Source organism: Protopterus annectens, chromosome 4.part0, assembly GCF_019279795.1.
Source record: "Protopterus annectens isolate FY-2018-M chromosome 4.part0, PAN1.0, whole genome shotgun sequence".
Taxonomy (NCBI): domain Eukaryota; kingdom Metazoa; phylum Chordata; order Ceratodontiformes; family Protopteridae; genus Protopterus; species Protopterus annectens.
This window is the reverse complement of record NC_056733.1, coordinates 1,053,617,813-1,053,633,001: the sequence shown is the minus strand read 5'-3', so window position 1 is coordinate 1,053,633,001 and position 15,189 is coordinate 1,053,617,813.

Sequence of the window (15,189 nt, the reverse complement as noted above, 5' to 3'; positions counted from 1 at the left end):
CAATTCACATACTCAACTTTGACAAGGCTGCTGATGTCACCAACCTAGAAATACACCTCTGGGAAGATTGTAGGCCAGTAATTTCTGTAGTGCGTTCTGTGACTGTGCACTGCTATAGTATAATAAAGTAATTAGGTAGGGGCTCTAACCCCCTACATGGCAATTGTGTGTGTGTGTCTGTTTGTCTCTGACTGTGTAAAGAGCAATGCCTTTTTAGACTACTCACACACCTTACAATTCATATACTCAACTGTGCCCGTGCTGCTGATGTCACCAACCTAGAAATACACCTCTGGGAAGGTTACAGGCCAGTAATCTCCGTAGTGCATCCTGTAACTGCGTCCTGCTGTAGTGTGATAAAGTAGTTAGATAGGTGTTTTGAGCACAGACATGGCAATTCTGTGTGTTTCTGACTGTGTGGAATGCAATGCTTTTTAGGGCACTGACACTCCTTACAATTCATATACTCAACTTTGCCAAGGCTACTGATGTCATCAACCTAGAAATACACCTCTGGGAAGGTTGCAGTCCAGTAATCTCTGTAGTGTGTCTGGTAACTGCGTACAGCTGGAGTGTGGCAGTTCTGGATGTTTTGTATGTGTTCCACTGTCTGTGTACAGAGCAATGCATTATAGGCTAGTCATATGCAGTACATTCCAAATGCCCTACTTTGTAAGCCTGCTGATGTCATCCATTGTGAAATACACCTTTGGGGATGCTGCTCTCTAGTGATCTCCATGGTGCATCCTGTAACAGCTCCATGTTGCAGTCTGATATCGATCTCAGTCAGGGGTTCTAGACCCCCATGTGTTGGTTGTGGATATTTTGAGTGTGTCTCACTGTCTGTGTAGGGAACAATGCATTTTAGGCTGCTCACTCGCAGTACATTTGAAATGCCCTACATTGGTAATCCTGTTGATATCATCCATTGTGAAATACACCTTTGGGAAAGTAGCTCTTTAGTAATCCCTGTGGTGTGTCCTATAGCAGCTCTTTGCTGTAGTGTGATATAGACCTAGGTTAGGGGTTCTATACCCACACATATTGGTTATGGATTTTTTGACAGTGTCTCACTGTCTGAGTAGGGAGCAATGCATTTTTAGGCTACTCACTCACAGTACATTTCACTCACTCACAGTACATTTGAAATGCCCTACTTTGGTAATCCTACTGATGTCATCTATTGTGAAATACACCTTTGAGGAAGGAATACTCCAGTAATGTCTGTGGCAGGTACTATAACTGTGTAGTGCTGTAGTGTAATAAACTAGTTAGGTAGGGGATCTACTCCAAGACATGACAGGTGCATGTGTGTGTGCTTGTAACTCATATCCTGTGTAGAGGTGGGTGCGACACTCGTGGTCAATGTGGAGCAGGTTTTGCATATTTCTTATATGGCGGCCCTACTATATATCACAATGTCAACTGTACTGGGATAACAGATGTAAAATAGCTGAGAGGATGTGGTGCAAAGTCATATCCATACATGTGACATCAAGGCCAAGCAATGACAGTTAGCAACCCCAGTATTACCTAGATCACACTCTGTACCTATGTCTCATACACACACACATGCCTAGGCAACAGCCAGTATGTGGGTAGTACACTTCATATTGGCCACTGATCGTGATTATGGAGTGATAGCAGTGGGCTACAGAGGGCATGTCACCCTGCCCAACTGTCCAATATGCACATACATGCAGACAGTGCACCTCCACCATGTTCCCCATTGGACACCTGCACCACCTGTGATGCCTTCACATGTGATTCACAATGGACATACCATACCTGACAACATGCCCTGTATGGACAGATGCCACTGACACCAGGGAATGCTGTTAGCATGCTATCAGTGTAAGTGTAGTGTAAACCTGCTGCCCATTACCAGTTCCTGCCACAGGTGGGCAAGACTGGCACATTTGATGATAATCCGTGTTCACAACATGGGCCAGACACCCCAGGTACAGTTCCACATGTCACTGTACATGCATGTGGGAGGTGTGCACATCCTAGACACCATCCATGTCATGGACTAAGGAACACATACATGGCAGGCGATGCACAGCATTGGCCACACACAATAGTCACCCAGGTGACTGGATGGGGGATACAATACCCACCTGTATAGGCAAATGCATAAACTACAGCCCTGAGCCACAATGCAGACCATTGTCATGTGGCCTGATGTCAAGGTATACCCATTACCTACCCTTGTATAGCCTGCTGGCACAGATGACCATCACACACCCATGCAGACATGCACTCATGCATGTCAGTACTGGCACCCAGTGTATTTGTGTGTGTTGTATGGTGTGTATGGCCACATCCACACTCACTACAACTCCCATGGGCATACTGAAGCATGCTGTCCAATGTCTGACACCTCCTCATAATCTTTGCCCTTATGACCTCTGTATGACCCATGTGGCCCATGTGATACCTGCATAGTGATGTGTTGTGGCAATTCCACTACTGATGAGTTGTACTCCTGGTCCTGCCAAGTGTGTCAATGTGTGTGGGTCCCTGTGAGACTGTGGCTGTGTTGATGCTGGCGCCTGTTCATGCAGACAGGCACGTGTACATCACCTACCTTATATGTACTGTATCCCTGTTGCAGATGTCACTCACCATCACATATATGTTATGAGTGCTCCACAACAGGTAACCCATGTGGTGCATCCAATAACTGCATCTAACTGTGATAGCACTAGATAGTTGTTGGGGGTTTCATACCCTGTGCTGGTAGGTGTGTGACACAAACATGCAACAGTTTTACTCTCCCACCCCTCCCTGACAGGTATTTGCCTGTCTGCCTCTTCCACCCCCTCTCTGGTAGATATAGAGACCCACACCCGCTCTGCTTAGGCAGCAGCATGTGTATTTTAAGTGATGCTCATGATCAGCTGATGGCCTCTGCACAAATTGCAGCCCTCCCCTAGCTGATTGCATATGGAACAGCTGTGGTAACATTCCCATAGACAATTGCATGGAAACACACTCCAATATCTAGGAACATCATGGTGGTGTTGGCCCTTTTCATTCACAGTGAGCAGGAACTAGATCTCTTGTTTGGCAAACAGCATCTCAGATGGATTGGGGATTAACCCCTAACAACATACACTGTGGAAAGAGGGCAACAAACAGGAGGGGGATGTGCAGATTTCTCTACAGATTGTCAGTGCTGCTATACTGCATTTGGAGTAATGGTTTAACAGTGTTTGTCTGGATATGGCTGTCGTACATGTTGCAATACCTGCCATGTAACTTCCATGTTTATGAGGAATCTCCATCTGCAGGGTCATCTGCAGAATGGCCAGTGTTGTGCCTTTGGATTTATGTGTTAGCCACGGAGAATCTATCTGTGGACTGCAAAAGGTAGTGTGAGGATTGCAGTCTGTAGATGGTGAAGACTGTGACAGTTACTGACGTCATATCCCTCATAGGACATATGTTGCAATAAACCCTGTTAAAACAGTAAATGTATGAGGGTATCACAACAACATGTCAATATTGGCCCTGTGTATGTGCTTCCAGCCACACCTCTATCAACCTGTGTACATATGTCGTGCATGAAGTGGTGCATATGTGCTATACACCATAATTAGTGTCATCATATCTGATAACAAGCCAGTGATATATCAGACTGCTACACATGTTATGTACAGTAAGAGTTATATTTCATGACATAACCTGGACATTCTGTGGATGATTGTACAGTACTAAGGTCTGTGTACTTATGGTGAATGTCAGCAGTATGTGTATTGTTAATATGTACTTTAGTCTGTGTACAGAGTGTGATAGATGTCATTGTTCTAGCTCCCCTCCTATATGATGTTACATGCTGCCCTACTGCATGGTACCATATTGGCGTACATCTTTGTATGGCTATACACACACATGTCCCATACTACAGACAGCCATCAGACCAAACTGTGTAGCAGCCCAGTATATGTAGGATGATTCTGTGAGTGGCACATATGAGGATGGTGTAGAACAGATAGTCCATATACTGGAATATTATGCTAGCTTACCATAGGAGGCTGTGGCTTTGTTTACATTGGTTGTGGTTATGCGCTTTCACACAGGTGTATCTTACCCTGTCCTGTGACATGCCTGTGGAGCCTGCTATATATGCAGGTACATGTGCATTCCCCCATAGTGGATTTAGGCCAGTGTTGAGCCAGTCCGCCTGTAGCCTGCACAGTGCATTGTTACATGCCTAGCAGCTTAGTGTACTTACCCAGTGAGATGTCATGTGCAGATACTTGCCAGATGTACTGCTGCCATGCCTCCCTTAAAAGTCATGTATGTCAGACAGAGGAGTGGGATGCTGTATGGATGTATGTCAACATCTAGTGGGTAGTATGTGGCCATGGCACCCCTGCACCAGCAGTCATTATGTGCCAAGCCAGGTAGCAGTGTGTAAATGCATAACCCCTGGTGGCAAATGTATACCAGTCGTTATGTGTTGTACCCATTTAAATGGCTGTCTACATCCATATTGGCAGGCATGTTACACATGTTGTGCACTAAGAGCTTGTGTGTATACCTCTGGACTGTACAGTGTGTATCAGAATTTCCACATATATTGGCCAATATCTCTGTTGCAGTCGACAGGGCCATTACATGCTAGCAGCAGTACATTACAATGATTTCCTTAGGATGGCTGTCAGTAGCCAATGGCACACATGTTAGAAGCAGATGTGACCTTCCACACACACCATGTCTGTGAAGACAATCCCAATGACAGTAGCAACAGTGTACTAATATTCCTGCTATACATACCTGACACCCCCTTGCACTACGACCTTGGGGCTACAGGGGCTGGGGTACAGCTACACTCCATGTCCAGGACACCTGGTGGTAATATATAGGTTCATAGGTAGGTACTAGGCTATTGGCCATAGGGCCTATACAAGCCTAGCCAAAAAGGTGCCCTGACATTCGCCACCCAAGAAAATTATTTTCCTGTGCCCTTGTCAAGCAGAACCACAGAAGTGATCCCCGGGGTGAATTTCCTATTACCCATCCAATCATCAAGATTTTTCTTGAAGAGTGCTAATGAGGAGCTCTGCTTAACATAGATAGGTAGTCTGTTCCAGAGTATGGGAAGTCTCTGGGACAGGAATCTATCCCTACAGCATGTTCTGTTTATTGTGTTGACAAGGTTTAGGTCCCTAGAGCGTGTAGCTCAGAGGGATTGGGATTTCTTTAAGTGGAGCATGTCCAACAGCTCTGGGTTTGACATAGCTTTGTATGTTAGGCAGAGATCGCCTCTGAGTAGGCGATATGCGACGGAGAAAAGCTGGAGTTTTTTGAGTCGGTCTGTGTAAGGCATCTGTTTGAGGCCAGTAATCCTCTTTCTGAGGTATTTTTGCAGCCTTTCCAGATTTTCTGGATGAGAAACCTTTTGTGATGAGGTGTGCCATGTAGAAGGATTTCCTGATCAGTGTGGTGATGTGATTATCAAAGGAGAGACTACTGTCCACCTGTGTCCCAAGGTCTATTATCACATTTTCAGTGTTAAGTAGACTACCACCTATGTGGTACTTCATGGGTACAGAGTTTTTACCTAAGGGGATGACAATGCGCTTTTTGGCATTGAGCTTGATACCATGGCTTTGACACCAAGCATCTGTCTCAGTGAGGCCCCTTTTGTAGGATGTCCACATCATTAGGAGTTTTGATTATGGCTCCTAGTTTGCAGTCATCTGCGAATTTAGTTAGCCAAAGACCATCTGTGTTAGCCTGTACTTCAGAGAAGTAGATACCAAACAGGAGAGGACCCAGGACTGAACCCTGTGGTACTCCATTTGTCATTGGTCTGAAGTCTAATTTGGAGTCTGCTACTTTCACAGTGTGGGTTCTGTCAGTAAGCCAGTTGGCAACCCATCTTGCGAAATAGGGATTTATACCTTCCTGGTGCATCAAGGAGAGAAACATGGTCTGAATTTTTCCACACAATCACTTCTTATTAGATAGGGGTGGAGTTTAAACATGTGAAAAGCCCATATTTGAACAGAACTAAAGTAGGAGCCTCCAACTCATTACATATAGTATTGTGAGCTCTCAAGTCAAGCCACCCAAAATCCTTCCTTAACTGGAACAGTTATACTTCTGAATTCTATAAATAAGTTCATTTATTACCTATAGTGCAGTCTGTATTTAAGTACTCATCACTGATAAGCATTTTACATTTAATACCCCTTCCTTAACAGATAGTGAAAGGAAAACTGGAGGAACTTGTTTCTTTAACTTACAGAATAGCAACAAAAGACAACTCTAAACCTAGGTAACCATTTCAAAAAGTACAGACTTGGTTATTTAGACAAAATAAGGCATTTTAACAATTAAGAGAAAAAAAGCCACCATTCATAGGGTATATGTGACTTTAGGGCCAATGACTATGTGACTTTGCTTCTCCAAAGCAAAAAACACAGCATCAATGGGACCAGATGGTGTCCCGGGCCGCATCCTACATGAACTCAAAGAAGAGCTAAACCCAAACATAAAACTACTGTTCAGTCTCAGCCTTACTACAGGATATGTACCCAAAGAGTGGCATACAGCAACAGTGGTCCCTCTCCACAAAGGTGCAGCCTCAACGGATCCTGGAAACTATCACCCCATAAGCCTGACTAGCTTGGTCTGCAAAGCTATGGAAAGGATCATCATTAACCTCATAAATAAAGATATTGGGGACCTACAGACACTGGATCCTACTCAGTTTGGCTTTGTTAAGGGCAGATCCTACCTCTTAAACCTGGTTGATTTCTTTGAAACAGTCACCAAGGCCATTGATGAGGGGAAGGTGGTCCACACAGCCTACCTAGACCTCGCAAAAGCCTTCGATACAATACCCCAGTCGGGTATTATAGATAAGCTCACCAGCTTGAATATAAACTCCTGTGTCACTAGATGGGTTGCAAACTGGCTCAAGGACAGAACCCACATGGTTAGAATTGCTGGAGCCATGTCAGACTCCAAACCAGTTACAAGTGGCATCCCACAAGGCTCAGTCTTGGGACCTCTCTTGTTCGGTATATATTTCTCGGAGGTACAGGCCGACACGGAAGGACTGTGGCTGACCAAGTTCGCAGATGACTGCAAACTAGGCACCATAATCGACTCTCCAGCTGACACAAGCATCCTACAAAAGGGCCTCATAGAAACAGACAACTGGTGCCAGAGCCATGGCCTCAAGCTAAATGCAAAAAAGTGTATAGTCATCCCCTTTGGCAAAACAAAGTGCCCAAATTACCACATAGGTGGTAATCCATTAAGTACAGAAGAAGTAATTAGGGACCTGGGGACCCAAGCTGATAGCAATCTCTCATTTGAAAACCACGTGGCCAAAGTGGTTAGAAAAACATTTTATATAGCCCACCTAATCATGAAGGGATTCACATCTAGATCAGGGAGGTCATCGTGCCTCTTTACTCATCCCTCATCAGGCCCATAATTGAGTACAATGCCCCTTTTGGGATGTACCTTACCAGACACCTGCAGCAACTGGAAAGACCCCAAAAGTACCTCACCAAGAGGATCAAAGGGCTCAAACAGATGCCATATGCTGCCCGGTTAAAGAAACTCCAGCTCTACTCTGTGGCATACCGCCTGCTCAGAGGCGATCTGTGCCTGACGTATAAAGCCATGTCCAACCCAGAATTAATGGACATGCTGTACCTCAGAAAATCCAAGTCTCATCGAGCTACGTGCTCAAGAGACTTGAACCTCAGCACTGAAATTAATAGGACATGCTGGAGGGACAGATTCATAACCCAGAGGCTCCCTTCACTCTGGAATAGAATCCCAGTCCAGGTTTGGCAGAGTCCCTCATTGACTCTCTTCAAGAGGATTCTTGATAAGTGGATGGGAGATCGTAGGTTTACCCCGGGTATCACTTCTGTGTCACTGTTAGACAGAGGCACAGTATACTAACCTTGAAAAAGGCATAGCAAAATTCATTTAAAATGGGTGGTGAAAGCCAAACACACTCTGGCTAGGCTTATAAATGCCCTAGGGCAGATAGCCTAGTATGAACCTATGAATGAACCTATGAACCTAGTTTAGTGAGTTTATCTATAATTATAGAGTGGAGGATGGTGTCGAACACCTTGGCGAGATCTAGATAGGCTGTGTGAACCACCTTACCCTCATCTATGGCTTTGGTGACTACTTCAAAGAAGTCTATCAGGTTTAGGAGACATGATCTGCCTTTTACAAACCCAAACTGTGTGGGGTCCAGAGTTTGGGAGATCTCCAATGTCTTTGTTTATGAGTTCCACGATGATACGTTCCATGGCCTTGCAGACCAGGCTTGTCAGCTAATGGGGCAGTAGTTCCCAGGGTCTGTTGTGGCCCCCCCTTTTGTGGAGTGGGATAACTGTCACAGTGCACCATTCAATGGGCACAAAGCCTGAGGTGAGGCTATGATTGAACATGGTACTTAGGTGCGGTGCCAGTTAATTCTGTAGTTCATGTAGAAGGCAGCCTGGGATGTTGTCAGGTCTCACGGATGCTGTGTTCTTGGCTTTGGAGAGTGCGTTTATTACCTGTGCAGCTGTGATTACAGGAACTTTGCATTCTTTCGGTATAGAGATGGGCCCTCTAGGGGGTGAGAGGGGGTAAAGTTAGCACTGAACCTATCTGCCAGGATGTTGGCAATATCAGTTGGTTCTGTATATTTAGTGTCATTGTGCTATAACTCAGAGCAGATCTGAGTTTTGCCATTGAGATTCTTGACATAGCTATAGAATGCTTTGTGGTTGTCTTTAGAATCAGTGGCGATTTTGTTTTCATAACTAGCTTTGGAGGATTTTATGAGGGATCTCAGCTTCTTACTGAGGTTGACCACGGAGTTCCTCCAATCATGGTATGTTAGAAGTATATGTCATATGTACATATACTTATCCAGATAGCCATATATATGTATATATATATATATATATATATATATATATATATATATATATATATATATATATATATATATATATGATTACACATGTGTAGTACTCCCAAGTACCACTGTCATGGCAACCACCCACTATAAATCCTACATCATGTGGGCGTGGTCCCTTTACATTCCCTGTGTGATGGACATCCTACCTGTGTGTGGGCATCAGTGTTACAGACAGCAGGTAGCACTTCCTCTTGCAGGAGAGCCTGCACATTCAGGGCAGCTACATATCCGTAGGAGGTTCAGGAATTACAGACAGAGTGTGAGTAGAGTTGTGTTATTCTTTGTATAGCACTGGTGTTACACATTGTGTGTGTACAAACAACTATACCTTGGAATGTAGTCTGTCTGCATAGCTCACAACTGTGAGCCTATCCTCTTGGTGGCCAGAGGTGTGCCTATCATGTGTTGTCTGTCCACCACACATGTCCTGTGTCAGATATGTCACTGGCAGTGTGTGTGTGTTGAGTTCTATCAGTACATGGCTACATCCATTTCTTTTTCTGACCTCAATACCCTGATTAAGGGTATGTTGCAGACTATCCTGTAACACCAGCAACCTGCTTAGTGTATGGCAACAGTTCTCCACATGTGTGCCTGTGTCCCAGGCTCTGTTCTCCACCTACATATCAGGCTTTGCACATGTGACATGCTGTAGGCAGTTGATCCATAGTGGGCTGTGAGTACATCACACTGCCATTGCTGCCAGCAGTCCACATCTGACGTATCCCCCACACACACAGTGGGGCTGGGGCCAAACATGTGTGGGCGTCACCTACACAATGCATGTTTGCTCTTATGCACTCCAGAGGCCAGTATATGTAACAGTGGTATATGGCCCTGTATTAATGAGTTGGGGGGGAGCAACATAAATGACCTAGGCTGTTAAAATATGTGAGGGTATCAGGGGTGAGCTGCCTTAAGGTATCTGGATGTACAGTACAGTATACTTCACCTATATTTATATCACTTACATATCCTGGGTTAATGCAAGCCTACCACCTCCTGCCATACAGACTGTTCTGTTTGTCAGTGTGCATGTGATGGTGTCAGTTATGCCATGTTATGTGACAGTATCATCCCATTTGGTCACACAATATCTTTACCACCTACTGATTTTGTACAGACTGTAGATAAAGGCTGCTGAACTATACACCTGCATTACATACTGTTGATTGTTTGGTATCCTGTAGCACAGTCTGTCCTCATTATTGTACAAATCGAAGGGCTTGGCCTGGACAGCAACTGTTGTGAACCTTTCCAGACTACTGTAGTAGTATAACTGTTTCACAGTTGCATTCCTCTGTGTATATGGATGTCAGTGTCTGAAAAGCTATATGACATGGCATATAGAACTTTAATACTACACAATGAAAAGTATTACATTTCGGCAGACCTGTGTGTGGTGTTTTCCCCTATGACATCTCTGTGGGTATATGTTGCAGACAATGAATATCATTTTTATGGGTGGGCAGCATATGGCATCTGTTCGAGCCCTATGATCCTCTTGGTGAGGTACTATTGGGGTCTTTCCAGTTACTGCAGGTGTCTGGTAAGGTACATCTCAAAAGGATCATTGTACTCAATTATGGGCCTGATGAGGGATGAGTAAAGAGGCACAATGACCTCCTCTGATCTAGATGTGAATCCCCTCAGGATTAGGGGGGCTATATAAAATGTTTTTCTAACCACTTTGGCCACGTGGTTGTCAAATGAGAGATTGCTATCAACTTGGGTCCCTAGGTCCCTAATTACTTCTTCTGTACTTAATGGATTACCACCTATGTGGTAATTTGTGGGCACTTTTTTTTTGCCAAAGGGGATGACTATACACTTTTTGGCATTTAGCTTGAGGCCATGGCTCTGGCACCAGTTGTCTGTTTCTATGAGGCCCTTTTGGAGGATGCTTGTGTCGGCTGGAGAGTCAATTATGGCGCCCAGTTTGCAGTCATCTGCGAACTTAGTCAGCCACAGTCCTTCCGTGTTGGCCTGTACCTCCGAGAAATATATACTGAACAAGAGAGGTCCCAGGACTGAGCCTTGGGGAACACCACTTGTAATTGGTTTGGAGTCTGTCATGGCTCCAGCAGTTCTAACCATGTGGGTTCTGTCCTTGAGCCAGTTTGCAACCCATCTAGTGACATAGGGGTTTATATTTAAGCTGGTGAGCTTATCTATAATGCCAGAGTGGGGTATTGTATCGAAGGCTTTTGCGAGGTCCAGGTAGGCTGTGTGGACCACCTTCTCCTCTTCAATGGCCTTGGTGACTGTTTCAAAGAAATCAACCAGGTTTAAGAGGCAGGATCTGCCATTAACAAAGGTGAACTGGGTAGGATCCAGTGTTTGTAGGTCCCCAATATCTTTATTTATGAGGTCCATGATGATCCTTTCCATAGCTTTGCAGACCAAGCTAGTCAGGCTTATGGGGTGATAGTTTCCAGGATCCGTTGAGGCACCACCTTTGTGGAGAGGGACCACTGTTGCTATATGCCACTCTTTGGGTACATATCCTGTAGAAAGGCTGAGATTGAACAGTAGTTTTATGTTTGGGTTTAGCTTTTCTTGGAGTTCATGTAGGATGCAGCCCGGGACACCGTCTGGTCCCATTGATGCTGTGTTTTTTGCTTTGGAGAGGGAAGCTCTTACCTGAGCATCTGAGATGTCAGGGGTGCAGCACTCTGCTGGGATAAATATTTGCCCTTTTGGTGGGGGAGGGGGGAGAAGTTTGCATTGAACCTGTCAGCTAGCATGTTGGCAATGTCTGTGGGTTCAGTGTATTTTTTGTCATTTTGGACTAATTCTGAGCATATCTGGGAATTCCCACCCAGGTTCCTAACATAACTAAAGAAAGCCTTGTGCTTATCCTTAGTGTCCTGTGCAATTTTTCTGTCGAAGCTGTCCTTAGACGATTTCATGAGTGCCAGTAGTTTTTTGCTAATACTGATCAGAGATGCCTTCCCTTTTTGGGATTTTGCTCTATCATGTAGTAGCTTCCTCCTTCTATTGTATAGTTTGTTTATGGCTGGGGTCCACCAGACAGGACGTCTGCCTTTGGAGGATTGGGTCTTGGTTTTATTTGGGATTGCATGATCCATGCATTCCTGAAGGTGTTCATAGTATGCGTTTATAAAGGATTCTGCGGTCTGGGCCATATTTTTCACAGGCCTGGGGCTTTGAAGGATTCCACCTTGGTTTTGAGGAGTGTGAAATTTGCTTTAGAGAAGTTTTTCACTGTGGTTTTCAGGGCAGGGGGTGGAGTTGGGATGTGAATATCCAGTGAGATTAGTTTATGGTCTGATCTTACCAGTGAGGGATACACTTCTGGTCTGGAGCATAGAGTCCCCATGTTGGTGATGATCAGGTCCAGTATGGTTTCCCCTCTTGTGGGAGTGGTAACAAGTTGTTCCATAGCATTTGATTTTATAAATTCTAGGAAAATTTGGGCTAGGGTGTTGGAACTAGAGTAATGCTCTCAGTCTATGTTTGGGTAGTTGAAGTCGCCCAATATAATGGTGTTTGGAGAGACCTTCATATTTTCCAGTGTTCTCAGGAAGGCCGAGTGGGGTTCCTGGGTTTGGGAGGGTGGTCTGTAGCAGGCTATAAACTGGAAGGCAGTTTTACCCACTGTTAGTTGCACATGGATAGTCTCTGATGCTTCGTGCTGTGCCACCAACCTGGAGGTGTGGGTATCTTTGACGAATATTGATACTCCCCCTCCTTTTGTAGTACGGTTCAAGTTTTGGGGGTGAAAAGCATGGTATGAGGTATAACCTGGTAGTGCTGGGGTGCTCTCGGGAGCCTTGAACCAGGTTTCCGTTACTGCACAGATATCGATGTTCTCCATGCTAAGGAGAGTTTCGAGTGCATGCATCTTGAGGTTTAGATTTCTGGCATTGAGTAGCATTACTCTTAGTTTCTTATCCCTTGTGATACCTATGGAGGTGGGTTTGTCTTTTGAGCCTTGCCCAAAAAAGGCACTATGGGGTAGCAAGAGCCTTTGCCAATATCCAGCCCAGGGGTGACAGGTGCAAGCCATCCCTAGCGAAGCATCGTGGCTTGTCGAGCATGTCATCCCAGGCTGACAGGCATTGGATCCCCTTCGAATGACACCAATACTTAAGCCAATTGTTGAAATTGATCATCTTGTCTTCATATTGTGGCATCATTCTTGATGAGGGTAAGATGCTACTCAAGGTCAGGGTCATACCGGCCTGGGCTACATGCTCAGAGAGCTCCTCTATGTTTCTTTTCATGTAGTCCAGGGAGGTACGTCTCAGGTCATTCACACCAGCATGGACAATGACTGAGTCATATTTGTACTTGCCTTGGAGTGACCTGAGTGCTTGTGTTATGTGATGGATCCTAGTGCCTGACAGGCAGCTCACCGTGACCTTCTCCTTGTTCAGCCTGGTGAGCGGGACATCAGTGTGCCTGTGACATAGAGTCACCTATTACAAGTGTATCAGGTGTGTTGTTTAGCCTTAAGGGCTGTGACTGTTCGGCACACTGGCTTTGTGAGCTATGTATTGCACATGTTTTGTTTTGGGGTAGCGGTTGCTTGGATGTCTGCTTTGGAGGTCTCTGCTGCTTAGGCAGATTTTTATTTAGAGCCTCCGAGTATGTTTTTGTATGTTTATGTGTTTGGTTTGCTGTCGTGGTAGGTCTATGTGAGATTGGAATTGTAGTGAGTGTGGTTTCCTTCTCCTCCTGACTGGTTTCGCCAGAACTGAGTTGAGAGAGCTTAGCCTCCAGTATGGCTATATGGTTGCATCTCTCACATGTGTTGGAATTTGTTGGGAAGAGCAGAGGGTTGTCTGTGTACTTGAGGCAGTTGTAACATTGCCTCAAGATTCCGAGATTCAGCAGCTGGACCGGAGAGGAGATTGACAACTGACCTTTGGACATGCTAGAATAGTATTGGGAATTCCTTTATAATTGAAAAAAAGGCCAATGGGGAATGAGGTACTCAAGGGGAGTTTGTGAGGGTGTAGTGCTTTTAATATTTTAGTGCTGACTTATATTATTGCTTTAGTGAGCAAGTGCCAGGTAACTTAAATGCAATGTGTTTCATGTAACTTAAATGCAAAAATGACAAACAGTAACTTTCTATAGCTATATACACATATATGTACATATGTATAAATGTATCTGCATATCTGTGTGTCCGTATCCTGGGGATGTTGATGGCTTCCACAGTTTACATTTCCTATGGGAGGCAGACTGTACTGCATGATATGTCAACAATACCAGCCTGACATCATAGAGGTGGCATGTAGTACTGTTAACATCTTGTGCCCATGTCGTGTCTGGTCCTGGTTATGGGTTGTGCAACACTTGGTAATGTATCACAGGGTGGATGTGTATGGCTGTGGGGAGGGTCCCATTTGTAGAAGATGTATATTGTGTGGGGCCTCTCAGCCCCACTAACACTGCATGTCGACATATGTGTGCTTGTTACTCTGCCATTGCTTTCTACAAATGTATGGCCATATATACTGATATAGAAATATATATCTGCTTACATATAAATAACTATGTCTGTATATACCTACATAGATGTATATCTGCATACACATATGTAACTTGCTGTGTATATGTAGACATATAGGTGTAGACACATATATGTGTCGATGTAGGCATTTACATGTGTATATATTCATATATATTTATATAAATGTATAGAGATTTAGAAATTATATATATTTGCATATATAGATATGTTGTATCTGTTTACATATTAATATATTTCCAAACATACATCTATATGATGGTATACATTCTCTGTACTGTTGCATTACTGGAGTGGATGATATGTTTGTGAAAACATCAAGATTATGCATATCTGCCATGGCTTAGTAGTAAATCACTTTGTGTATGGTTTGCTGGGTCCTTGCAGGAGCTGTTTGTTTTGTTGTTGGGCAGAACACTGCTTGTTGGATACAGACAGATTAAGGCAATTTTTCGCAGTTGTAAGCGGGTCTGTGTAGCGCTAAGCACTCTCTACACAGGTTAAGCAATATAGAAGCTAACTGACTCTAAGAAAATGTAACCAGAGGTTAGCATTGCTTAGCTCAACGCAAGCCCATGCAAACCCACTTACAACTGCTTTAAAGTGCCTTAATCACTCTGTATCCAATGGCCCGTGTTCTGCCTAGCAACAAAATGAACAGCTCCTGCAGGGCTCAAAACCAGGACCCTGCACACCATACACAAAGTGATATGCATAA